Source organism: Macrotis lagotis, chromosome 5 (assembly GCF_037893015.1).
Source record: "Macrotis lagotis isolate mMagLag1 chromosome 5, bilby.v1.9.chrom.fasta, whole genome shotgun sequence".
In the NCBI taxonomy this organism is placed as follows: Eukaryota; Metazoa; Chordata; class Mammalia; order Peramelemorphia; family Peramelidae; genus Macrotis; species Macrotis lagotis.
In genome coordinates, this window is record NC_133662.1 from 37770302 (window position 1) to 37797432 (window position 27131).

Below are 27131 nucleotides of genomic sequence, written 5' to 3' on the forward strand. Positions count from 1 at the left end.
GCATGCTTTTCCAAAATCTTCAGCATCCTCTGGAACCCAATTAAATTATAAAATTTTTGTTCTCAGACATCATAAGGTCTTGCATATCATAGATGCTTGATAAAAGCTGGATCCAAAATAAATGAGTCATATTAGAATTATTTTTATTTTGATGCCATGTCTTTTTTCTATTGACATTTTATTTTCCCAATTACATGATATGAAAGTTTTTCAACATATATTCACACACAAATGCATATTTTTAAGTTCCATAATGTCATAATGTAATTTAAGTTACATAAAGTTTAATACATTTTTGGCAAACATGTTTACAGATTAGTCATTTTTGGTCTGAGGAATTAGGATTAAGGGAAAAGAAAGAAAACAATGAGATAGGAAAGAAATACACATGAGAAATTTGTAAAAAGTGAGTGCATGTTCATTCAGATTCTGAAGGTCTTTTTTTGTTTTGTTTTGTTTTTCTTCCTCTGGAAGGGGATAGCATTATTCATAGCCAGTCTAATAAGTTTATCTTAGATCTCTGAACTGCTGAGAGGAGCATCCATCAAGGTTGATCAATGAACAATGTTGTTGTATATGTATATAATGTTTCCATTGTTCTTCCTTCACAAATCATCAGATTCTATACTTAATTCCACACATCTCTAGTCTCTGACCATTTTGTTTTCATATAGAATAATATTCCATGTTATTATACATGACTTTGCTTCTATTATTTGATAGTTGATCCACTAATTCTTTAAAAACTAAGTTTTTTACCTTCCAATTAATTATTGGTTTATCTTTCCTTGACCCTTTACTACATGTAATTTTTGTTGCATAAAAGTCTAAAAGGGATGCATTCAACATTTCTGTCTTTCTGCATTTCATTATGAGGTTTTTATACTCTATTATATGGTCAATTTTTGTGTAGGTGCTATGTACCTATCCTCATGCAATTTTCTTCAGAGGTCTATCAATATTTAAGTGAGAAAACATTATTCAAAGATCTAAAGAGAAGATATGAAATGTTGCATTATGAATTCTAAGAAACTCAATCTGACTGGATCAAAAACTTGTGACAATGAATATAATATAATAATTCTGGAGAGGTAGGATAGGGTGAGGCTGTGGATGACCCAAAATGCCAAATTGGTCTTGCATTTGATCTTAAAGATGATAGATTATTCAACTCGTTGTGTAGAGAAGGGACATACTCAGATCATTGATAGCTATCTGAAGTATTTATTGGAGAAGAGAGATCATTTCCAAGACTCTTTCCAAGGGAGAGATCATAAGGGACTGAACTGAACTGGTAGTTACAAGATTAAAAAGAAGTTAAAGATTGGCATATGTTCTGAAGGCAGAAATGATAAGCTAGGAATATAGTAAAATCCTGTCCACAAAGGGATATTTACCTACCCCTGTAAATTATTTTAAGTATCCTAGAGGCCAGACTCCTAATGAATTATGGCAGATGGATGTAACTCATTATGCACCTTTTATTAAAATGAAATCTATTTGTTACTGAAGATACATTTAGTTCATATACAATGGCAAAAGCACAAAATTCAGAGGCTACTCTAGGTGTGATTGATCATCTGTTACACTGTTTTGCAGAGATACCAAAACCTATAAAAACAGATAATGGCCCTAGATATACTTCTATGGAATTTAAACAACTCTATCTATACAATATAAAATATATTACAGGCATTCCTTATAATCCCACAAATCAAGCCTATAGTTGAGAAGAAAAATAGGTCATTAAATATGTTCCCACATAAACTGAAAAGAGGGAATGTGGAGAAGCAGATACCAGACTATGCCTAAATAAAGCTTTGTATTCATTAATTATTTGACTTTGGATGATAAGAATAAAACCTTGGCTGAAAAACTTTTCAGTTATGAATTATTGTAGATAACATAATAAACATCCCTAAGAGTACTCATAGAGTAATGTGAAAAGATACAAAAGATGGACATTGGAAAGGACTTGATCAATTACTAACCTGGGCTTGAGGGTTTGCTTTTGATTTGTCCACAGATGGAGAAACTGTCTGGATGTTAGAAGGAAACATCAGACTGTGAAGAACAGATGAATCAAGTAATACAGAAAATGAACTATTTACATTTAAGAAATCAAAAAGGAAAACAAAAAAGGAAAAGTAAGAACAGACCATGCAAAAGGAAAGCCAATTTGGGAACTGCTAAAGGAACTGAATATTGGACTTATGTGCAAAATCCTCCATGAGTAACAACTATACCATGTAAAGAAAAGTATGGCTGAAGTTATTTTGATAGGGGAAGCTGAAAGTTTATTTGGTACATAACAAAGTTACTATTGGAAATATCAAAGAAGAGATGCTGAGAAGTTAGGTATAATTTTTCTGACTTAAATATTATCACACCCCATATAGAGGAATTTATCATCATTACTGAGAAAAAGAGGGAAATTACAATTACATTATTTGAACAACAAATTTTGTGATTGGTTGTATTCCTCATGTGTAATTGGTACATGGTTACATGGTATTAACTCTGTTTTAAGCTTTAATTATGATATTGTCATTTGTTGCTTATCTCTCATTTTAAAAACTATCTTTTGGTATTGATGATTTGTATAAGTTGGCTAACAACATCCAAGAAGTCTTCCAGTGAGACTTGATTACTGAAAAGACAGCAAATAAGATAATTGAGTGGTTTCATCATCCCAGCATTTCTGGCCATTGGATGCAGAGTATTATACAATTATGTCTTATATTAATTTTCTTTATGCTTCTCTTTTGCTGTTTACCAAGTTTTTTCAAAGTATTTTTTTTCCTGTAACCAAAGCCACTATATATGCTATTAATAGAGTTCAGGATTGTGTTACCCAGGTTGAGCATCAGGTTGGGCAATTGAGAGCTTGTTGTGTAAACAGAAAAGAGGGAAGTGTAGAGGCCACTCAAGTGAGTTCGAGGTCAAGAGGCCAGTTACAGGCCAAAAAACACCTGAGCTCTGTTGACCCTTGAGCTGAAAGCTTCCACAGAACTCTGATTTGATAACACAACTGCATCATTCTTGGCCTCACTATTCAATAAACCCTGCTTCTGACTTCTTGACCTGGGGCACATCCTGCTGGGTTAATTCCTTCCCATAACAAAGTTACATCATTGTTTTTATCCTGTGTCCCAATTTTGTAGTTTTCTTCTATAACAACTGTTCGATGCTTTCAATAAATGGCTCTGCTAATTGTCCTGCTGGTATTCCTCACCAGGTGTATAGTGTTTTCTTTTCCCTCTTGAGCTGAATGGATCCCCTGATGGTCCAGGGGTTGCAACAGAGGATCTTGGATGACAATCAAGAATTTACTACCCTGCAAAATTCAGCATATTCTGTTAGGAGAAAATATGGATGTTCAGCAAAATAGAGGGCTTCCAAATTCCCTAATAGAAAGATCAGAATTGAATAGAGAATTCAAAGTCTAAATACAAGACTCAAGAGATGTATAAACAGATAAATGAAAAAAAGAGAAGAAAAAAAGCAAAATAAAGCAAATGTTAGTCAAGACCATAAAATTGTACTTAACCCTACAAGGGAAAATATAACACTTGTAACTCTTTTTTAAAAAATTTCATTTATTTATTTATTTTTATGTTTTTGCAAGGCAAATGGGGTTAAGTGACTTGCCCAAGGTCACACAGTTAGGTAATTATTAAGTGGCTGAGGCTGGTCAGGTATTCCTGACTCTAGGGCCGGTGCTCTTTCCACTGCGCCACTTAGCAGCCGTAACAATTGTAACTCTTGAGAACTCTATTTCTCTTAGGATAAATAAAGGGTTGAATATAATTGAAGAGATAGGATTTGGATATGTATGGACATGGTTGGTTCTTGACTTTCCGTTGAAGAAGACCAGGAAGACATCACTATTTTTGAGATAAAAAGCCAGATGAAAAGCAGAACTGTTTACTCCAAACTTATGTGTCTCAGTTTCCTCTGATATACTTTAATTCTGCTTTGTTCACTAAGCTTGGCAGTTTCTCTAATGAGGACATCCTTTGCCCTGCAATACTGAACTAGTTAGTGTCTCCTATACCTTACAATCAATTATAAATTTCTTAAAAGAGAGACCCTCTGAGTTTCCCAGTATTTAGAACACTTTATGACTCTATAAATCAGAATTGACTTTAAAGGGGTGGCTAGGTGGCACAATGGATAGAGCACCAGCCCTGAAATCAGGAGTACCTGAATTCAAATGCAGCCTCAGCCACTTAATAATTACCTAGCTGTGTGGCCTTGGGCAAGCCACTTCACCTTGTTTGCCTTGCAAAAACCTAAAAACAAAGTAACTTTAGGGGTAGAGGGCAAGAACCTACTTAGATGGATTGGACTTAATTCATATTTCAGTTAACAAGTATTTAAGCTCATTGGTTGGGGAACTAAAGGATGGTGTAATAAAGGAGAGTGTATGTTTGGGGTGCAAAAATGTTTCATGAAATGATTTATCTTTGAAAACTTAGACTCATGAAGATTATATGTCCTTGGAAGGTATTTGAAAAGGGAATAAGGTACAAAATAGTTATAATTTGGTGTGATTCATGCCTCTCCAGAAGTGCATTTCTAAAGAGAAAGAAGAGGGGGAAGGCACTTAGTGACTATGAAGCCATGCTGCTTTTCAAACAATCAGACAATCAATCAATCAATCAATCAATATATGATTGGATTTTGACAGTACTTTGAGCTTTACAAGCAAGTAAGCAATCAATTAATCAAGGTTTGATTGATGGTACATTGATTGAAGGTACTTGATTGATAGTACATGAATGATAGTACATCTTCAGATAAAAAACATTAGGTGAAGAAGCACAAAGCTCTACTATATTAGAAGGAAAAAAAAGGAGGGTATGAACTCTGAGTAAATTCTTATTCAATAGATTTGACCCAAAGAGTGGAAAAAGATATATTCCCACTTGGGTTTAGAAATAAAAGATGATATTATAAGCCAATTAGGATAACTTGGAATAATTTTCCTGTTGGATCTATGGAAAGGAGAACAGTTTATGATCAAAAATGAGATGGAGACCACAAAAAAAATAAATTGGATAATTTTGACTAAATTAAAATACAAAGTATTTCACTTTTTGTTTTGCAAAAACAAAAGGATGTGTTAAGGTAATTCTTGAACAAATGAATCAAAACTATCTATAGTCATATGAAAAATTGCTCTAAATCACATTGATTAGGGAAATGCATATTATAGCACCTCTGAGGTACCACCTCAGGCTTCTCAGGTTTGACAAAATGATCAAACTTGGTGGGCATGTGGGAAATTTGGGACACTAATGAATTGGTGGAATTGTGAACTTATCCAATTTTCCTAGAGAGCAATTTGGAATTATGTCCAAAGAGAAATAAAAATTTGCAAATCCTTTGATCCTGAAATAACACTATTGAATCTATATACTGAAGAGATCATGAAAAATGGTAAAAATCACACCTGTACAGAAATATTCATAGAAGTCCTCTTTGGTAAAAGACTTTTGAAAAAGAATTAGAAATTGAGGGGATGCCCATCAACTGGAAATGAGTAAATATATTGTGGAATATGCATATAATCAAACGTTACTATTCTATAAGAAATCATGAGGGATGGGATTTCAGAACAGCCCTGAGAAAATTGCATGAATTGATATTGAGTGAAATGACCAGAACTAGAAGAACATTATATACATTAACAACAACATGGCACAATGATCAACCATGATGAACTTGTTCATTTCAGCAGTACAATAATTAAAGTTAATTTTATGGGACTTGTGATGAAAAACATCATCTATATCCAGGGAAGGAACTGTGGAGTTTGAATGAAGACCAAAGCTTATTATCTTCAGTTTTTAAAAGTTGTCTAATATATAAGACAAAATTGTTATCTCTAATGTTTTCTTTCTTCTTTTTGGATCTGATTCTTCTCTTACAACATGTTCTATTTCCATCTATGTTTAGTACATGGTTACAAATATAGATTTTTTTCCTGTGGAGGTGTGGGGGGAAGGAAGGGAGGGATTTGAATTCTAAAACTCAAAACCTTGCTAAAAATTCATTAAAACTATCATTGTATGTAGTTGGAAAAACACAAAAATATTCATAAAATGAATGCATTCATATTTTTCTTCAAAGCTCAGTTTAACTGATGTATTTCACATAAAGGCATTTTAGATGCTATTTGTAACAGCTCCTATCAATAAAGAACTTATAATTTATTTTGTTCCCTTTTCCTTATCCATTTATTTTTGTTTTACCTGACAGAATTAGAGTTCTCTCAGGAATTTTAATTATATCATTTATGCCTCTACTTTGTTCATCAATTGCTCCCCTTTCTATTAATCTGAAACTATTCCTTGTTCTCCTAATTGGATTATGACATTATCTTTTATGTCTAACTCCTGGACACCTTTCCCCCTTATTTTGGTTTATGGTGTGTGGTGGTCTATTCCTAGTTCTGCAATATATCTTCCAGTTTTCCCAACTGTATTTATTTGAAGAGTGAGCTCTTATACCAGAAGCAGAAATCTTTGGATTTATCAAACAGTAGATTCAATTGTTATTTACTGCTGTGTTTTTTTTTCACATAATCTATTTCATTCATCTACCACTCTGTTTCTTAGCCAGTACCAGATAGTTTTGATAACTGATGCTTTACCATATATTTTTAGATCTTATATGGCTATGCCACCTTCCTTTGAATTTTTCCATTAGTTCCCTTGATATTCTTGACCTTTTGTCCCTCTCTATAAATTTATTTATTATTTTTTCTAACTCACTAAAGAACTTTTTTGTAACTATGATTGGTATGGCTTTAAATAAGTAATTTAAATAAGGTAGAATTGTCATGAGCAATTGATATTTTCCAGTTTATTTAGATCTCATTTTATTTGTGTGAAAAGTGTTTTATAGATGTTTTAATAGAATTTCTGAGTCTGTCTTGGCAGGTAGACTCACAAGTCTTTTATGTTGTCTGAAGTTATTTAAAATGGTATTCTTTTTCTATCTCTTGCTGCTCTAACTTGTTAATAATATGTAGAAATACTGAGGATTTATGTGAATTGTTTTATATCCTTACAACTTTGCCAAAGTTGCTAAATGTTTTCAGTAGTTTTTTAGATGATTTTCTAGGATTCTTTAAGTATACCATCATATCATCAGAAAAAGTGTATACCATTATATCATCAGAAAAAGTTGGAGCTTTGTTTCTTCATTACCAGTTCTATTTTTTTTCAATTACTTTTGTTCCTTTTATGACTAAGGCTAACATTTCTTACACAATATTGAAAAATAGTGGTGATAATGGGCATCCTTCCCACCCACCCCTGATTTTATTGGGAATGCTACCTTCTCACAATAATATATAATACTTATTAGTGGTTTCAGATAGATACTGCTTATCATTTTAAGGAACAATCCATATATTCCCATGTTTTCTATTGTTTTTAGTAGGAATGGGTGTTGTATTTTGTCAAAAACTTTTTCAGCATCTATTAAGAAAGTCATATGATTTTTGCTAGGTTTATTATTAATATAGTAAATTATGCTGATAGTTTTCCTAATATTGAACCAACCTAACATTTCTAGTATAAATCCTAACCAGGTTCTCTAAAATTGTTCCTGATTATTGCATTGAAGGAATGAGCAAGTTTATTAAGGTTGATCATCAACCCCATGTTGCTGTTACAGTGAACAATGTTCTTCTGGTTCAGTTTATAATGCTCATCATCAGTTCATGAAAGTCTTTCCAGGCTTCCCTGAAATCCCATCCCTCCTGGCTTCTAATAGAACAATAGTGTTCCATAACATACATATACCACAATTTGTTCAGTCATCCCCCAATTGATAGACATTCACTTGATTTCCAATTCTTGGCTACCACAAACAGGGTGGCAATGAATATTTTTTAACAAGTGATATTTTTACCCCTTATCATGATCTCTTCAGGGTATAGACCCAGGAGTGGTATTGCTCAATCAAAGGGTATCACGCTTTTATTGACCATTGGGCATAATTCCAGATTGCTCTCCAGAAAGGTTGAATGAGTTCACAGCTCCACTAACAATGTATTAATGTCCCAGATTTCCCATATCCCTTCCAATATTGAACATTGTCCTTTCTGGTCATATTGACCAATCTGATAGGTGTGAGATGGTACTTATAAATGCTTTAATTTGCATTTAGAGCAATTTTTCATATGACTATGGATAGCTTTGATTACATCATCTGTAAATTGCCTTTGCAAATCTTTTGATCATTTGTCAAATTTGATTCAGTTCTCTATATATTTTAGAAATGAGTACTTTGTCAGAAATACTAGTTGTAAAAATTGCTTTCTAATTTAATACAGTTCTTTTGATCTTAGTTACACTGGTTTTGTTTTTTCAAAAGCTTTCTAATTTAATGTAATCAAAATTATCTAATTTGTTTTTAATGATGTTCGCCAACTCTTCCTGGATCATAAACTGCTTCTCTTTCCAAAAATCTGACAGGTAAACTACTCCTTGATTTCTTAATTTGCTTATAATATTGTCTTTTATGTCTAAATCCCACACCCATTTTGATCTTATCTTGGTATAGGGTGTGAGATGTTGGTTTAATCCAAGTTTCTGCAATAGTAACTTCCAATTTTCCCAACAATTTTTTTTTAGTTTTTTTACAAGGCAAATGGGGTTAAGTGGCTTGCCAAAGGCCACACAGCTAGGTAATTAGTGTCTGCGGCTGCATTTGAACTCAGGTACTCCTGACTCCAAGGCCAGTACTCTATCCACTGTGCAACCTAGTTGCCCCCCAAAATTTTGTTTTTATCAACAAGAGAGTTCTTATCTCAGAAGCTGGACTCTTTGGGTTTATCAAATAGCAGATAACTTTAATCCTTTCCTGCTGTCTTTTTTGTATCTAATGTATTCCACTGCTCCACCACTTTATTTCTTAGCCAATACAAGACAGTTTTCACAAGTGATCCTTATTAATATAATTTCAGATCTGGTAAGGCTAAATCACCTTCATTTTTTCATGAAATCCCTGGATATTCTTGACTTTTTGTTTCTCCATATGAATTTAGTTGCAATTTTTTTCCTCATTAAAGGAATTTTTTGGTAACTTCATTGGTAAGAGACTAAATAAGTAATTTAATTTAGGTAGAAATGTCATTTTTATTATACTACCTCAATTTTTCCAAGAGCAGTTGATATTTCCCCAATTACTTAAATCTGATTTGTTTGTCTGTTTGTGTGTGTGTGTGTGTGTGTGTGTGTGTGTGTGTGTGAGAGAGAGAGAGAGAGAGAGAGAGAGAGAGAGAGAGAGAGAGAGAGAGAGAAGTATTTTGTAGTAGTTTTCATAGAGTTTCTGAATCTGCCAAGGCAGGTAGACTCAAGTATTTTATATTGTCTGAAGTATCTTTAAATGGAATTTTTCTTTCTAGTTCTTGCTGCTGTACCTTGCTAGTAACATATAGAAATGCTGAGAATTTATGTAGTTTTATTTTATATCCTTTGACTTTGCTAAAGTTACTAATTATTTCTAGTAGTTTTTAGATGATTTTTTTGGATTCTCTAGGTAGACCATCATGTCATCTGCAAAGAGTGAGAGTTTTGCTTCTTCCTTTCCAAGTCTAATTCCTTCAATTTCTTTTTCTTCTCTTATTGCTGAAGCTAACATTTCTAATACAATATTGAATAGTAGTGGTGATAACAGGCATCCTTGTTTCACCCCGATCTCATTGGGAATGCCTCTAGCTTATCCCCATTGCATATAATGATTGTTGATGGTTTCAGATAGCTACTGCTTATCATTCTAAGGAACAATCCATTTATTCCTATGCTCTCTAGTGTTTTTAGTAGGATTGGGTGCTGTATTTTCTTCAAAGTTTTTTTCAGCTTCTGTTGAGATAATCATGGTCAATTCTACTTTTGAAGGAGTTTTTATGCCTGTCTATTTGCCCAGTTATGCTTTTAAGGGAATCATTTTCTTTTTGCATTTGTCTTATTGTATTTTTAAAGGATTTATTTTCTCCTGTCATTTTTGTTGTTTGATGTTAATTTTCTCTTGCATTGTGTTAATTTTATCTTGCATTTCTTCTAGCATTTTTTCCATTTGATTTTTAAAATCCTCTCTACTCTGTTTTAAGAAATCTTTCTGGGCTGTAGAACAATTCATATTCTTCTCTGAAACTTCAGCCTTTCTCTCCTATTCTGAGCTAGTATCCTTGTCTCCAAAACAATATAGACTCTGCTTTCCTATTACCTTTTTCATTTGGGGATATTAGATTTCCCTAGGACCCTGAGTTGGGGGAGGGCCCGATTCACAGTTTTACAAGGGTTGAGATCTCTTGTGGCCTTACCTACTAGAATTAGGAACTCTTGGGGGTTTCTCAGTGGGCCTTCACTTCCTCTGGATTATCTGTCTTGGAGATGTCAGTGTGTCCTGCCCTAGACCTGGGTCTGAATCTGTTCTCTCCTTATGCAATCTGGGCTAGAAATTTCAGAGACTTTCCCTATAATCAAGGGAAGATCTGTTGCCCATACTTGTATATTGGGGCTAGATGTGAACACCTGACACTCTTTCTGTGTCTTTGCTGGAGAAAGTCAGACACTTCTACAGGATAATGGAGACTCCAATGGAAACATGAGAGCTCTGACTGGAAATACAGGGACTTGAGGCCCAGATCTTTCAGATAAACTGAGCCGATAAACTAGTTGTCTGGGCAGTTGCACTGGAGCCCTCCTCATCCAGAGGTTGTGCCTACAACAAAAACTTCTACTGTGAATCTCTGGTCAGTCCCCTGGCCTCATCCTACTGGCCCTGCCCTGGATCTCTGCTAAATAACCAGGGCACACCAATGCTTCCCCATGATAGAGCTTGCTAGAAGATCTCCTTTCTGTTCTTCTATGGGTTCTGTCAATCCAAAATATATTAAAAAGGCTTGATTCATTTCAGTTCTGAGGGAAAACCATGAGATCTTAAAACAGTGCCTGGCTTCTCTTCACCATCTTGGCTAGAAGTCCAGGCAATCAATATTTAGAACATTTATTCCTTATGCAACTATTTATCATAATTAGCTTGCATTTATTTTGAAAATGTCAAAATATCCAATGGTTTCTTTCTTTTAAATTAGATTAAGAAGAAAAATCACCTGGGGAATTGCAACTCAAGCAAGAATAATTAATTGGATTTTTACGATGTTGTCTCACTTTTTGAACTTGTATTACCTGAATTTTCCTCCTAGTACTATACAATGCTCATTGATGCTTATAATGATAAACCTGAGATAATCTGAGTAAGTTCTATATATCAAAGGGTAATTGAATTAGGGTCTGGCCAATTTAATGTTATGTATAATTTTTGGTATTTGAATTATTGAAAATTGATCTTTTTACACAAGAAAATATCAAAATACTCAACAGAGTTTAGAACTGAGCTCATTTCCTGACCATTCAGAAAATGTAAAATTTATTTTCAGGTTCTATTAGGAGATCCAACCATTATCTGTACTCTCATATTGCATCCATGTAAGATATTAATGTCAAATTAACTATTATGGGAACAACCGTTACCCCGGTGTTATAGAAAATGTATTTTGGGTTTGAGATAATGTGGAAAGATGAATGAGAAAATGTGTACATTCAATTAAAAAAGGACAGAAACTTCTGGCCAAGATGGCAGAGGGAAGACAGTTACAGTTGTAAAATCTCCTGAACTTCCCTCATAAATAATATGAAACAAACCTTTTATCAGAAATCTGTTCAACAAAACGCAGAAAGAAAATCCAGCAGAAGAACATCTACCTCAAGATTTGTTTTCTGAAATCATGGGTGAGTCCAGGGCAGAGGGCAGACTCTACCAGGAGCACAGGATCAGTGAGAGTTTGGGAGCCTGTATTAGCCTCAGATTAGCCTGATTAGCATGGGGAATGAGCCTGGGAGACTGAGGACCTGAGAACAGAACTGGCTTGATCAGCAGAGGGGCTAGAGCCTAGTGGTCCACGGGGTCTTGGGTCAACTAGGGAGCAGAGGCATTGGTGGTGGCACTGATAATCTGGAGCTTACCAAAAGGGCTGGATGGAGAGTTCCGGTGTGAGAAAGCTGCAGATATCAATCTCTTGGCTCCTCTGGTCAGGAGGAACTCAGAGTACACACTTCCATTTCATTTGAAGCCTCTTCCCAGAACAAACACAATTACAGACTACTTCTGACCCAGATGCAGGTGTGTGAGCAGCAGAACCACTTCAGCTGACAATAGGGAGAGTGATCACCTAACCCCAGGATATAGCACACCATTGATCAAAGACAAAAGTATTTAACAACTTCAATCACTCCCTACAAGCCAAGGGAGGGGGCCTCAATCAAGGTCACAGATACTCCAGAGAAAGCAATGAGCAACACCTACTGGCCAGATGGGGATATTATACACTCAGTGAGTAAAGTCTCTAGGGATCCCAACATCAAAATTCTGTGAACCAGCCCCTCCCCATCATAAGGCCTTAGGAGAATGAAGAAAAGCTAGTGCAAAGCAAGGTCCATAGAACAATTCTTGGAAGAAAAAGACACTAACTCAGAGAGATCTAGAACTTCTGAAGAGAATATGACCTGCTCCCCAACACAGAAAGACTTCCTTGAAGAAATAAGAAAAGAGTTTAAAAATCAATTGGAAAACTTGGGAGAGAAAATTAACACCTTGCACAAGAAAACAATTCTCTCAAAACCTCAACAGACCAAATGGAAAACTCTTACAAAAACAGAATTGACTAATTGTAAAAGGAGTAGCGAAAGGTAAATGAAGAAAATTCTTTTCTAAAAAAAAAGAATGGAGTCTGTGGAAACTAATGAGTTCATGAGATAGCAAGAACCTGTTAAACTAAACCAAAAAATAGAAAAAAATAGGAAAAAATGTAAAATATTTCATCAACAAAACCACTGACCTTGAGAGGAGGGACAACCTGAGAGTTATTGGTACTCCTAAAAACATCGAAGAGAAAAAAAAGCCTGGGCTTAATATTACAGGATTTAGTGAGGGAAAATTGTCCTGATATCATGGAAACAGAGGGCAAAATAGTTACTGAAAGAATACATAGATCCTCCCTAGAAAAAGATCCTAAAATGAAAACACCAAGGAATTTTGTGGCCAAATTCCAGATAAAAGAGAAAATCTTGAAAGCAGGCAGAAAGAAACACTTTAAAAACCAAGGAGTCACAGGAAGGATTACACAGGACCTGGCTGCATCAATATTAAGAGATCAAAGGACCTGGAACAAGGTATGCCAAAGAGCAGGGGAGCTTGGAATGCAGCCAAGAATCCACTATCTGGCAAAGCTGAGCCTTGTCTTTCAGGGGAAACGATGAACATTTAACAAAATGGAAGAATTCCAATAATTCCTGATGAAAATACCAGAGCTAAATAGAAAATTTTGACATCAAACAGGAGGTTCAAGAGATACATGAAAAGGCAAAAAAGGGGGGGAGTTAAAGAAAACAAAAACTGCTATCCAATAATATGAAACTGGCTATATCCCAGCATGGGAATAAGACTGTCATAACTCTTGAGAATTGCAGCTCTAACAGAGAGACTATACCTAGCCAGAAGTGGTGGACACTCATGAATTATCCATGAGACTGCTATCCAGTGGGATGAAACTGTATAGAACCCTACTTGGGAGAAAGACTCACTTGGTTTAAAGTTAACTTACATACACACTCATTTACCTTAAAAATATCTAACCTTTAAAATATTAAAAGGGGAAAGGGGGAGGGGGAATGGAGACAAGGAGGGGAGGAAAAGGGGAAAGAAAGGGGAGGGGTAGATATAGGAGGGAAAACACACTGAAAATGGTGGTATTTCAGAAACAAAATGCTGGAGAATATGGATGGGGGGAGGGAATAATACACAGAAAGGGAAGACAGCAAGGAGTGCAATAAAAAGTTAGTAATTATAACTTTGTATGTGAATGGGATGAACTCTCCCTTAAAACATAAGTGAATAGTATACTGGATTAAAAACCAGAATCCTACAATATGCTTACAAGAAACTAATTTGAAGCAGAGAGATACATATAGAGTAAAGGTAAAAGGTTGGAGCAAAATATATTTTGCTTCAGCTGAAGTGAAAAAAGCAGGGGTAGCAATACTTATCTCAGACAAAGTAACTGCAAAAATAGATAGTGTTAAAAGAGATAAGGAAGGAAACTATATCCTCCTAAAAGATACCATAGTCAATAAAGTGATTTCAATACTGAATATGTATACATCCAATGTATTAGCATCCAAATTTTTAGAGAAGCTGAAAGAACTAGAGGAAGACATGGACAGCAACCCTCTTTCAGATTTAGTTAAATCTAATCATAAAATAAACAAGAAAGGTGTTAAGAAAGTAAATTGTTAGAAAACCTAGATATGATAGACTTATGGAGGAAATTGAATGAGTATAGAAAGGAAATTTTTTTTTTCTACAATATATGGCACTTACACCAAAACTAACCATGTATTATGGCATAAAAACCTAATAATCAATTGCAGAAAGGCAGAAATAGTGAATATATTTTCTCAGGGCAAAATGCAATAAAATCATATGAAATATTTGTCCATGGAGATATAGAACCAAAACTAATTGGAAACTGAATTAACTTCATTTTAAAGAATGAGTGAATCAATCAGCAAATTATACAGTATTAATTATTTTATCCTAGATAATGACAACAATGAAACAACATACCAAAACCTATGGGATTTGCTCAAGGCAGCTGTCAGTTGATGTATTATCTTTAAATACTTTCATGAATAAATTAGAGGAAGAGGAAATCAATGAACTAAATATGCAACTAAAAATTAGAGAGAATAAATTAAAACCCCCCAATTAAATACCAAATTAGAAATTCTAAAAATTAAAGGAGAGATTAATAAAAGCAAAAGCAAAAAAACCTATTAAATTATCAAATAAAACCAAGAGCTGGTTTTATGAAACAAAAACAAAAAATTGATAAAACTCTGGTCAATTTAATTTAAAAAAATAAAGAAGTAAACCAAATTGTTATTATTATAAATGAAAAACGTGAATTCACTATCAATGAGGAAGAAATTAAAGTAATAATTTGGAATTATTTTGCCCAACTATATGACAATAAATTTGACATTCTAAGTGAAATGGATGAATATTTACAAAAATATAAGGTGTCTAGGTTAAATGAAGAGGAGATTTAAATACCTAAACAACCCTATCTCAGAAAAAGAAATTCAACAAGCCATCTTTGAACTCCCTAAGAAAAAATCTCGAGGGCCTGATGGATTCACAAGAATCCAAATATTTAAGGATCAATTGGTTCCAATTCTATATAAATTCTTTGGAAAAATAGGTGAAGATAGAACTCTGCCTAACTCTTTCTATGACACCAATATGGTGTTGATACCTAAACCAGGAAGATTTAAAACAGAGAAAGAAAATTATAGACCTATCTCCCTGATGAATACAGATGCAAAAATCTTAAATAACATCTTATAAAAACGATTACAACAAGTTATCACTAAGGATAATATATTATGACCAAGGAGGGTTTATCCCAGGAATGCAGGGTTGGTTCAATATTAGGAAAAGTGTTAGCCTAATCAATTATAGCAACAACAATGCTATCAGAAATGATTTGATTGTGTTAATAGATGCTGAAAAAGATTTTGACAAAATACAGCACCCATAGAGAGTACAAGAATTAATGGACTGTTCCTTAGAATAATAAGCAGTATCTATCTGAAAACATCAACAAGCATTATATGCAATAGGGAGAGACTCAAGACATTCCCAATAAAATCAGGGGTGAAACAAGGATGCCTGTTACCACCACTACTATTCAATATTATATCAGAAATGTTAGCTTCAGCAATACAAGAAGAAAAAGAAATTGAAGGAATTAGAATTGGCAAGGAAAAGACAAAACTCTCACTCTCTGCAGATGACATGATGGTATAACTAGAGAATCCCAAGAAATCATACAAAAAACTACTGGAAACAATTAGCAACTTTAGCAGAGTTGCAGGTTATAAAATAAATAATAAATCATCATAAATCCTCAACTTTTCTATATATGACTAGCAAGATACAGCAGGAAGAGGTAGAAAGATAAATCCCACTCAAAGTAACTTCAGACAATATAAAATATCTGGGAGTCTATTTGTCAAGGCAGACTCAGAAACTTTTTGGAAACAATTACAAAACACTTCTCACATAAATAAAATTAGATTTAAATACCTTGGAAAACATCAACTGATCGTGGATAGGCTGAGCTAATATAATAAAAATGGCAATTCTACCAAAACTAAACTATCTATTTAGTACCCTACCAATCAAAATTCCAAAAAATTACTTTAATGAGTTGGAAAGAGTTGTAAGTAAATTCATATAGAGAGAGAAAATGTCATGAATTTCCAGGGATTGAGTGATAAAAATTGTAAAAGAAGGTGGCTTAGCCCTACTAGATCTAAAATTACATTATTAAGCATCAGTCATCAAAACTATCTGGTGTTGGCTAAGAAATAGAGTGATGGACTAGTGGAATAGCCTAGGGGTAATAGCAGGAAATGATTATAGTAATCTGCTGTTTGATAAACCCAAAGAGTCCAGCTATTGGGATAAAACTGTCTCTTTGATTAAAACTGCTGGGAAATTTGGAAGTTAGTATGGTAGAAACTTATATTAGACCAACATCTCACACCATATACCAAGATAAGATCAAAATGGATGCAGGATTTAGACTTAAAAAACAATATTATAAGCAAACTAGAAGATTAAGGAGTAGTTTACCTGTCAGATCTTTGGAAAGGAAAGCAGTTTATGACTAAATAAGAGATGGAGAACATCACTAAAAGCAACTTAGATGATTTTGATTACATTAAATTAAAAATCTTTTTCACATACAAAACCACTGTAACCAAGATAAAAAAGAAATATTGTAAAATGGAAAACAATTTTTGCAGCTAGTGCTTCTGACAAAGGACTCATTTCTAAAATATACAGAGAACTGAATCAAATTTTTTTTTAAAAAATAAACATTCCCCAATTGACATATGGTTAAAGGATATGCAAAGGCAATTTACAGATGAGGAGAACAAAGCAATCCATAGTCATTTGAAAAATTGCTTTAAATCATCACTTATTAGAGAAATGCAAATTAAATCATCTCTGAGGTACCACCTCACACCTCTCAGATGTGCCAACATAATCAGAAAAGGACAATGATCATTGTTAGAAGGGTTGTGGGAAGTCTGGGACACTAATACATTGTTGGTGGTGATGTGAACTCATTCACCCTTTCTGGAGAGCAGTCTGCAACTACACCCAAAGGGCAACAGAAGTATGCATACCCTTTGATCCAACAATAACACTACTTGGTCTGTACTCTGAGGAGAGGATGAAAAAGGATAAAAACATCACTTATACAAAAATATTCATAGCAGTCCTGTTTGTGCTGGCAAAGAATTGGAAATCAAGTAAATATCCTTCAATTGGGGAATGCCTTAACAAATGTTGGTATATGTATGTCATAGACACTATTGTTCTATTAAAAACCAGAAGGGATGGGAATTCAGGGAAGCATGGAGAGATTTGCATGAACCGATGCTAAGTGAGATGAGCAGAACCAGAAAAACATTGTACACCCTAATAGCAACATGGGAGTGATGATCAGCCTTGATGGACTTGGTCATTCCATCAGTGCAACATTTGGGGACAATTTGCAGCTGCCTCCAGTGGAGAATACCATCTGTATCTGGAGAAAGAATTGTAGCATTTGAACAAAGACGAAGGACTATTGTTTTTAATTTAGAAAAAAAAAAAACTGATCTTATTGTCTTATCTTGCTATCTCTTATACTTTATGTTTCTTCCTTAAGGATGTGATTTCACTCTCATCACACTCAATTTGGATTAATGTATACCATGGAAACAATGTAAAGACTGGAAAATTGCCTCCTTGGTGGGGTGGGGCGAGGAAAGTATGATTAGGGGAAAAATTGTAAAACTCAAAATAAATAAAATCTTTTTAAAAAAAAGAAAGGACAGCAAATAATTTACCTCTAAATTAGACATTAATTTCATCAACTGTATTATCTACAATTCTTAAATAAGAAGATTGAGATAGAGTATGAGTGATTTGTTTATGGGAAGTGGAATGATTTTATTAACTCCTTATTTTTACTAATTTCATCTTTGATAGGGACATCAGATAAAGCAGTCTTGCAGAACTGATAGAATATTGGACTTACCATGAAAACTGGGTTTCATTATGCACAATTGATGCTTAAGTGCTGTCTATATGACCTGAAACAATTTGTTTTGCCATCGTGTGTCACAGTTAATTTCCCAAGAAGCATCTATTAAATTTCAGTTATTTTGCAATTTGCATTAATTGCAGAGGGAATTTCCAAAGAAGTTACTTAAAATAAAATAATTCATAAATTTAATTGCATGAAGCATGTACATTATTTTAAAGTTACAATTATTGTCTAAGACAATATTCTATTATATTAATGTGTATTATTATCTAAATTAACATTCACTCAAACTTATGTTAAATACCATCTCTACTATAAGAAGTTGGTTGTTGTTTCCTTCATTCTTTAAGAGGACCAATGATATCATTACTAGAGTCTTACAATGAGTCCAACTATTACTGAACAGATCAATACAAGCTTAGGGTGCTCTACCATAGGTCAGATACCACTAATCCTTTTGAAAACTTGTGTTGGATTCTCTAAGTTTGAGCATCTCATGTTTCCTTTTAGTAACTTCAGTTCTGCTTTTTTCAGAGTCCACCTCATAAGAGCACACCATACTAGGTGGTCCTGTGCCAGTGACTCCTATATCACTCCATCATTTCCAAAGATCTTAAGAGAGACCATGAGAGTACCTTTGCATCATTTTTTAAAGACATATCACTTCATCTCATGAGCATTTGCCCCATGTGAGTTCTCCATAAAATTGTCTTTTGGATAAGCATGCATTTGGTATTCAACCAATGTGGCCAGTCCTTCAGAGTTGCACTCTGTGTAACAGAATTTGAATACTTTGCAGTTTACCCCAAGAAAGTATCCTCAGTGTCTGGTATCCTGCCAAGTGATCTTCAAAATCTTCCTAAGAAAATTTAAATGGAAGCAATTCAGTTATCTGACACAGATGAAAGTACAAAGGGAATTTTGTATGACAATATGATAAAAGCCATTATAGCATATTAATACATACATAAAAAGAAGAATAAGCAGTATTAAGCTATAGTAAATGGTTACGTGACTAATTTTTTTTGAAAATATGGACATTCACGATTATTTAATGATTGAAAAGTGGATCCTTCTTTGGAAAATGCACAAAATATATCTTAGTTTTATTTGGAACTTTTAATAAGACACACAGAAACTGAAAAAAAATCCAGTTATTTCCCAAAGGAGTAAAGTAAAATGACAATGGCATGAGGGTAGAAATTTGAGAATTAGAAACAGAAAGCATGTAGTATCTTTATCTCTCTCTCTCTCTCTCTCCTTCTCTCTGTCGGTCTGTCTCTCTCTCTCTCTCTCTCTCTGTCTCTGTCTCTCTCCCCACCCTATGCCTCCCTTCTCTTTCTACCCCCCCTCTTTTTGTGAGTGAGAGACAGAGAGAAACTAAAAAGCATCAGTCCACACTAAATTCTTAATTTTTCTTGACTTTTAATTGTCATTCTTCATCTTCAGAGGCTGTGTGTTTGCCTGCATGTGTCTGCCATAGAGGTACTTGGATGTTTTAGAAGGGATGTATTCAAAGACCTGAGATACTTCAAGTGGAACTGGTCAGCAACTGGGATAATCCAAAGATAATCCTGCTTTGAGAATCTGATTCTGACCAGTTAAATCTAAGTTTCCAAGTTTAGGGAGACCACAGTCAGGCAAATCCCTGGATGGGTATTTAAATTCCCAATTTTTTGGCAGTAATATCAAGTCATTATCTCTAAGACTGAATTCCTGCAACTTTGTGAGTTTTCCAATATCTGGCAAGTGGATTTCAAAATCTTTGTCACTTAGATAAAATGCATGCAAGGTGGTAAGGTAGAAGAAATTTCCAGGAAGAGAATTTTTCATTCAAGTTGTTATAGGTCAAGTCAAGGTCCTCTATGGGTGGTAAACGAATCAAATACTCAAGACAAAGTATTTATCCTGCTCATGCCAAGGTTCAGGTTTGAGTTTCTGGACATTGCTTACCTCCATTGGTCACTCTTTAGTTCAGTTATTGAAAAAATTCACCAGTTCCAGATTCTTTAGTTCTGCCATGATAGGAATTACATTTGCGAGCTTGTTGTGATTGAGAAGCAGTAGCATAGTGAGAAAAAGTAAACAAATTGTACATCCAGCATGTTGGAGATGCCTCAGTCCCACATTTCCAACCCAGTCTGCTTCTTCTCCCAGCTCTCTTCTGCCAGTTTCTTCAAGGATGTGAACAAGGTTGTGAGATGCAGCAATGTTGAGGACCTGATCCAATCAAGGAGTTTTTATTCTAATAGAGTCAACATGTATTAAAGAATAGGATGAGGGACATATTTTGATCAGGGGAGTGACCAAAGAGATGTAAATTTATCAAAGATCAGTCAATAATATGACATTTTCTGAAATAATGTTACTTTTATTTTTATCACTTTGCCTACAGCAAGGTTGAAAGAGGAAAGGAGGAATCCATCTGAAGATGGGCAGAGGATAACATGATCCAAGTGTTTGGGAATGTCCATATGGGAGAAGGTGGGTAGAAGAGATAAAATAGAGAGCTGGATAGTTAGATGCATTGGGGTAGTTGCTGAGGAAGAGCCAAAGTTGGATTCTTGCCTTAGAAGAATTTTGTCTACTCATAGCCAAACCTTAAATTATATGATGTGCTTTTGTTAAATTTTCAGAGTTCGGCTAGTTGTCCTTCAATATTTATTTTTTCATAAGAATGCTTTGGAGTTATATTGATGTTAACTTAAAATTTTATACTCTCATTCTTATACTAAAGAACTCTAATATAGGAACACTTTAATAAACTGAAATGCTTGGATAATGCAAGTTGGAGAATTGGATTTTCTGGTCAACAGAGAGAACATCAAAAAATCCATTTTTTTCTCCTATCTACTGTGGTTTAAAATCTTTCTAACATGGACCAGTCCATTTTCTTGATTCTAAGTCCATTAAAAAAAAATCAAATCTTTCTTTAATGTCTGAGTATCTTACAGTTCTGCATAAAATATCATTTGGACAATAAGGAGCAAGGAACAATGGAAAGCACTCTGCTATGGAAGTTAGGAACTTTGCATTTTAATGCCAGCTTAAATTCGAATTAGTTTTGAGTACAATATTTAATTCCTCAATTTACTAATTGTTTTTCCACTGGAAAATGGCAATTTCTAGCTATATTCTTTAAATTTACCTTTTATTAAACCTTCATCAAATCCCTATTGTCTTCTCCCCACTCTCCTGGCATCATTGTAAACTTGAACAGATTCATTTTTGTCTGTGTACCACCAAGATCTAGTCCTTGTAAATATGATCCACTTAATAAATAGTTCATGGTTGATAACTGAATGAGGGAATAATTGAATAAGGGAAGATATGTGGCATAGTAGATAGAGCATTACCCTTGGAGTCAGGAGAATGGAAGTTTAAATCTAAATTCAGTCACTTCATACTACCTAGCTGTGTGACTATGGGCAAGTCATCCTGATTCATATCTGCCCCAGAGGACTCTGGAGGAGAGAGTGAGACTGGTGACTTAGCACAGCACCCCTGCACTCAAATTCAATTCATGTGCATGTTATGGCATCACCTCCATGATGGCATGGTGTTCTTTGAGAATGGACAAGCATCATCATTGTCAATTGAATTATGTTTTGAAAATGTAGATACCTTTAGAAAGAAGGGAAGGGACTTTAGGCAATCCATAGTAGTCTATATATGCACATATATTTCCCTCTTCCTCAGGTGAGTTGATTTAGCCACTGAATAGGAGCAACACGTAGTAGAAGTAATGAGATAATACTATGTTAATGTAAGTACAAAAATATGTATATTATTCATTAACCCATCAATGTGTGAAGAAATTTCCCTGAAGGACTTAGAAAAACAGCTGGCCATAGGCTTTTATATGTATTGATGACTGATTTCATTTATGTTCTAGGGATGAAGGGAGTAGTGTTTTGGGATATGAGGCAACCATTGTAATCTCATTCATTAATATGATATCTCAACAATCTCACCAATTACAAATAATCTCCTTTTTGACACTGGGTGGTGTGTTTTTTGTATGGCTTAATATTATAAATCATAAACCCATTGGACAACTTTTCCTATGGTTTTCCAGTGACTATGAAGTATTACAAAGCATTATTTTTATTTCATCAGATATCTAAGATTTTTTTATTATTTTTAAATTTTCTCCAAAAAGTTGAGTAACAAGAATAAAACAAAAACATTTGAATAATTAAAACCTTCATTATTTTGATCTTAGTTAACTTAGTTAAACTTAAATATTGATTAGCATTAGATTTTACATTATCCTTGCAAAACAGTTGAAAGACTGGAATAATTTTTTTTTCCTAATACCAATTCAATATAATGATAAAATAAATCTGAATCACATTATGTATTTGACATTTATTAGAAATTGTCCCTGCTTCCAAAATAGAAACTATTTTAGTTCAATAATATTAAAAAAGACACCTCCTTGTAACCTATTTAGAAAAAAATCAATTAAATGATCTTATTAATTTCTATTTTAAGGGGATAAGATTATGATAAAAAAATAAATGAAAAATATTCAGGATTCTCTGTAGAAATCACAAGATTCTAAGTTTCAAGCTAGAAGTGATCTCAGAGGCCTCTAATCTAAACAATTCATTTTATTGAAAAAGGAAACTAAGACAATTCGACTAGACTAAGGAGGATAAATGATTTGCCTAAGTTCATATATGTAGTGTGTGTTAGAGGTAGAAGGCCTTCTACCTGAAGAGCTAGTGTTTCTCCCCAATTATTCATGTTAATTCTAAATATTTCATCACAGTTTTGGGGCTTTTTGAATTTCTTTCTCTAAGAAGAACTATTCTGTACACATGTAATTCAATTGCTCCAAACACTGAAATTGCCTCCGGGTTGATGGAATATTTAGAGAAAAAATAATTTCAAATTATGTAGTATAATGATCATCAGGAATGGAGAAGTATTGTAGTGATTAGAGGGTGGGCATTGTAGATCAAGACTAAATCAGGATAAGAAACACAATACACTGCGATAATGACAGACCATCAAGCAACTAAAAGAGACTTGACATTTCCTCTCTTTTGCAGTTACATATAAATACTTGTTTGCATATTTTCCCTTATTAGAATATTAATTCTTTAAGGCCATGTACTGAACTTTTGACATTCTTTATTTGCTTTGTACTTAGTTTAGTATCATTCCAAAACTACACAACTAATACAAGGCTATTGATTGCTTTGTTGATTGATTGATATAATTCCTATCATTTGTAGCCTCGAAATCAGACCTTGGGTTCTCATATCTCTGAGACATAATGGCAAATTGTTTAGGTTTCTGATTCCACAAGTAAATTTCTAAAAGTATGTTTGTGAGCAGGTACAATGTGTAGAGATAGAGGAATTTTATTTGTTGTTTAGTTCCATATATAAATGGAATCATAAGTCTGGACCAACAAAAATGATATCTTTGTGAATCCACATATTGATAAAATCTTTTTCATGAAATCTGAACATAAAAAGTAAAGAGCAGAGTTTGCTGAAATGATGGAATTTAATATCATATATTTGTCCTTGTTACCATCACAACATAAAAGATAGGGAATTTGAAGAGATCTTTGAAGACTTTACTCCCTTTGCCATTGAAAAAACAAATCCAGAAAGAAGTAGCTTGCCCACTTACACACACACACACACACACACACACACACACACACACACACACACACACCCCCTCACACACATACTAAACAGCAGAGTTGGTATGCAAAGCCAGATACTGTTTTCAAATACAATGACCTTTCCACTAATTTACCTCCACTAAAATCATCCTTTAGTGCCATATTATGACATCATTATCATCATTATCATCATTATTAACAATCATATGACAGTTATTTGGCATGATGTGTAGAGTTATAAGCCTAGAGATAGGAAGAACTGAATTCGAATCAGACTTCAGACACTTAATGTGTGACTCCTCTGTTTGCCCCAGTTTCCTCATCTGTAAAAAAAGCTGGAAAAGATATTGGAGTAGACTCCTAAGCCATGAGTTAATCAAGAGTGAAAGCAACAAATCATTTATATAGCACCAATTATTAAGTTCCAGGCACTAGATTGGATGTTTTTAGAAAACATATTTTATCCTCTAATTCTGGCAGGTAACTGTTTATCTCCTTTTTACAGATGAGAAAACTGAGTTAAACAGAGGTTAAGTCAATTGGCACATGGCTAGGAATATCAGCACTAGGTTTAATGCTCTATCCATTTTGCCACCTAGCTACCTCTGCCATAAGGTAAAAAAGAAAAGCTATATTAGTAGAATAATTGATTCTATCTAGCTAAGCACAGGGCCAATGATGGATGATATATTGTTAATTGAGACCAGAGTTAATTTTGTTTCTAGACTAATCACCAAGTTGCCAACAGAGTAAAGGAGCTTCCAGGCATTGGAACCCTTAAAGATAGCATTCTAAGCTTTAGTGGATACATTGAATATAATCTATAGATACAATGTCTTGTATATGAAGCACCTATTTTTTGAATCGAACTGAATTGTGACTTAAAGGAAGAACTCACCCTGAGTAGCTCACAGATACCAATGCATTAAAAGTGATTTGCTGTTTCTGTCATCTCCCCAGGATATTATTTTTGTCTTCACCTTCCTGTCTTGGTAAAATTTCAAATAATACAGTGATATATCTCTTTTTCTTAATTTTCATTCTTCTTTTTGATTTATCATCAATTCTCTGAGTAACAGGAAGAATGAGACTTTGGGGGTTTCACCCCATGTTTACCAAATGAGTCATCCAAATGCTGAGATGAGACTAGGTTTAGTTAGGGAAGACTGAATTTCTTGCTATTATAATTCTGCAACTCCAGAGGTTCCTATAGTTAAAAAGTCTGAGTAACATTTTATAAATTATTTTGGGAGGGGTTGAGTGGGAGTTTTCTCAAGCAATTATTTAGAAACTGGCAATTTTAATGCAAAGAGGAAAAAAAAATTATGTACCAAAGGTCATTCTAAGTTTTGATAATTAGCATGAAAGAAATGGCCTAAACATCTTTTTTGATTATTAGATATAATAGAATGCAACCTGATTATTAGATTATCATTGTTTTCATCCTTTTAGAAACACCATAAAATGCAGTATATCTACTAGTTCTAAAACACATATGTATATAAATAAGGAAGAGCTTAGTCCTTATATTTCAATAAGACTGGTCTAATATTTTCAAGGAATGGCAGCAAATCCATTCTTAGGATATACAGGATGAATCGTAGTCTAGAAAAAAAACAAGTTTTACTCTAATTTCTACCAATCATTTTATTGTAAGATTTTGAGTTTTACAATTTTTCTTTTTTTAAAATTTATTTATTTTCATGGATATGCAATATATATATATGTATATGTATGTATATTTAGGTTTTATGCAAGGCAATGGAGTTAAATGACTTGCCCAAGGTCATATAGCTTAGGTAATTAAGTTTCTGAGGCTAGATTTGAACTCAGGTACACCTGATTCCAGAGCTGGTGCTCTATCCACTGCACTCACTAACTAGCAGCCAAACATGTATATTTTTAAGTTAAAAAATTTACTTCCACTATCCCTTCTCACCTCCCTCCCCTCAGCTGTGAAGAGTCAGGTTAGCATTGTATATATACATATACATATATATATATATATGTATGTATATGTATATATATATATATATATATTGCTCTTCCTAATTTTTTGTTCCTACAGATGGATCTTTTTTTTAAAATTAATTTTTATTAAAGATATTATTTGCATTTTATAATTTCACCCCCCAAATTACTTCCCTCCCCCCCCACCCCCCTACGGAAAGCAATCTGTCAGTCTTTACTTTGCTTCCATGTTGTACCTTGATCCAAATTGGGTGTGATGAGAGAGAAATCGTATTCTTAGAGAAGAGACAAGAAGTCTAAGAGGTAACAAGATGAGACAATAAGATATCTGTGTTTTTCTAAATTAAAGGGAATAGTCCTTGAACTTTGTTCAAACTCCATAGCTCTTTATCTGGATACAGATGGCAATCTCCTTTGCAGACAGCACCAAATTGCTCCCGATTGTTGCACTGATGGAAAGAGCAAGTCCTTCAAGGTTGATCATCACTCCCATGTTGCTGTTAGGGTATACTGTGTTATTCTGGTTCTGCTCATCTCACTCAGCATCAGTTTATGCAAATCCCTCCTGGATTCCCTGAAATTCTGTCCCTCCTGCTTTCTAATAGAACAATAGTGTTCCATGACATACATATAGCACAGTTTACTAAGCCATTCTCCAATTGAAGGACATTTACTTAATTTCCATTTCTTTGCCACCACAAACAGGGCTGCTTTAAATATTTTTGTAAAGTAATGTTTTTACCCTTTTTCATCATCTCTTCAGGATATAGACCCAGTAGTGGTATTGCTGGGTCAAAGGGTATGCACATTTTGGTTGCCCTTTGGGTGTAGTTCCAAATAGCTCTCCAGAATGGTTGGATGAGTTCACAGCTCCACCAATAGTGTAATAGTGTACCAGATTTCCCACAACCCTTCCAACAAAAATCATTGTCCTTTCTGGTCATATTGGCCAGTCTGAGAGGTGTGAGGTGGTACTTCAGAGAGTTTAATTTTCATTTCTCTAGTAATTAATGATTTAGAGCATTTTTTTCATATGGCTATGGATTGCTTTGATCTCCTCATCTGTAAATTGCTTTTGCATATCCTTTGACCATTTTTCAATTGGGGAATGGCTTTTTGTTTTAAAAATATGACTCAGTTCTCTGTATATTTTAGAAATGAGTCCTTTGTCAGAATCATTAGTTGTAAAGATTGTTTCCCAATTTACTACGTTTCTTTTGATCTTGGTTACATTGATTTTATCTGTGCAAAAGCTTT

The 27131-nt window shown here is 34.1% G+C and overlaps 1 pseudogene; it reads right to left on the bottom strand.

Moving 5' to 3' along the window:
• Window positions 1-19633: 19633 nt before the first annotated feature.
• Window positions 19634-27131, bottom strand: part of LOC141489242 (ras suppressor protein 1-like) — a 34326-nt pseudogene continuing 26828 nt past the window's right edge.